General features: G+C 35.3%; 1 pseudogene; it reads left to right on the forward strand.

The window, feature by feature from the left end:
- The first annotated feature begins 387 nt into the window (after positions 1-387).
- LOC141519541 (non-selective voltage-gated ion channel VDAC3 pseudogene) lies at positions 388-1,414 on the forward strand (annotated as a pseudogene).
- The last annotated feature ends 750 nt before the right edge of the window (positions 1,415-2,164 follow it).

Genomic DNA, 2,164 nt, shown 5'->3' on the forward strand with positions numbered 1-2,164 from the left:
TGTGTTAAAACTAGACAATAAACAGAACAATAAATTGAGTCCTGACTTGCAGTGTTAATAGATTTCTTCCACTGCAAATTTAATAATCAGCTTTTCTAAGTTATCTCTAGCACTCTCTTGCCTATATCTCAAGGTTGTAATCCAATGAGATAAAATGCATGGAGATACTTTCTTTGTAACATTAAAAACCATGTAATTTTAAAATGTTTTTAGAGTTTTAAATGTTTAAAACATTTTTCTGGTATCAAAAAGTCATCCTTTTTTTCAATATGGAAATAAATACTGAACAGATGGTTAGGTCTTCAAAGAAGTTGTAGAAATTTTAGTGAAATTTTGACTCTAGGATTAATTTTTTTAAATATGCTTTTAGACCTTCAGCTTTGCCCTGGTGAGGAGGAGGCAGTGGCTCCTCGGTGAGAGAAGAAATGTATAACACTCCAAGTTATTGTGACCTAGGAAAAGCTGCCAAAGATGTCTTCAACAAAGGATATGGGTTTGGTTTGGTTAAATTAGATCTTAGAACCAAGTCTTGCAGTGGAGTGGAATTTTCCACATCTGGTCATTCATGCACTGACACAGGAAAAGCTTTGGGTAATTTGGAAACGAAATACAAGATTTGTGACTATGGGCTTACCTTCGTTCAAAAATGGAACACAGACAATACTCTGGGTACAGAAATCAGCATGGAGGATAAATTGGCTGAAGGTTTGAAAGTGACTCTTGACAACATATTTGTACCAAACACAGGAAAGAAAAGTGGAAAATTAAAGGCCTCCTATAAGTGGGACTGTTTCAGTCTTGGTGGAAATGTTGACATTGATTTTTCTGGACCGACCCTCTATGGCTGGGCTGTATTAGCTTATGAAGCATGGCTTGCTGGCTATCAGATGAGTTTTGACACAGCCAAATCTAAACTGTCTCAGAATAATTTTGCCTTGGGTTATAGGGCTGTTGACTTCCAGTTACACACACATGTGAATGATGGCACTGAATTTGGAGGGTCAATCTACCAAAAGGTTAACGACGACATTGAAACATCAATAAATCTTGCTTGGACTGCTGACAGTAACAACACTCGTTTTTGGTATTGCCGCTAAATACAAGCTGGATCAAAGAACTGCTCTATCTGGTAAAGTGATAATGCCAGCCTTATTGGACTTGGTTATACTCAGACACTCAGAGAAGGTGTAAAATTGATGCTTTCAGCTTTAATTGATGGAAAAAACTTCAATGCAGGAGGTCATAAGGTTGGGTTGGGATTCGAATTGGAAGCTTAATATAGTTTTTAAGTAAAGTATCAGCTATTTGCCCCTTGAAATGAAGAGAAATGAACCCACTCTGTTTTGGCCTTAATATTCTTCTGTGAAATTTCAACAATGTGAACTTTTAATTCTTCCAAAGAATTGTTGTAGCACCACCATGCTGATGTCTAGAGGTTTTTGAGTCTGTTATAAGAAAGAAATACTTGAAGGCATGCATGGAAGTTATAATGTTTGTGCCACATTTCAGTTCAGTTTCTCAGTGTTATTTTAAATTTCTTCTTCAATGACAGTGTAGTGTCATGTTATAAAGGAAATGACCTGATCCTCCAGTTCATACATCCCATCCTGCATGTCCTACACCACTTTTTCATGACCTTTTATCAACTTGGTCTCTGCTATAGTGAAAGCTTTGGTTTTGCATCAGAGTAAAATAAATTCATCCCATTTGGAGCATAAAAAAATAAAATAAAATATACTTTTAAAAAAAAACTCCTGTTCATTTTTTAAAAGAAATTGTGTTTCTGAAGGAAATCAAAATGGTCATTTAACTGGATGGTGAACTGATCCACTGACTTGGGAGAATGTGTCTGAATAATGTGATTTGAAAGGAAGATAAAGGTGAGAATAGGAAAATATAAAGATGCATGAAATCAATGTTATCAGACATATGAGACTGAATTAATATACTTTGTTTCATTGTGTTGTCAAAAAAATACAATTTGAAGACAACCTAAACCAATGGAAGCCATCAGAGACTAAGGGGTTATTTGAAGTAATAGAATATAAAATCTAAAGTATAGAGAAAATCAGGGCTCAGGTTTCTTTGTCCTTCAATCTCAAAGAAGACCATGACATCAGGAAATTGATGCCATGATAGGCACATGAATTGAATTTGATTGAGG

The sequence above is a fragment of the Macrotis lagotis genome, chromosome 1 (assembly GCF_037893015.1).
Source record: "Macrotis lagotis isolate mMagLag1 chromosome 1, bilby.v1.9.chrom.fasta, whole genome shotgun sequence".
In the NCBI taxonomy this organism is placed as follows: Eukaryota; Metazoa; Chordata; class Mammalia; order Peramelemorphia; family Peramelidae; genus Macrotis; species Macrotis lagotis.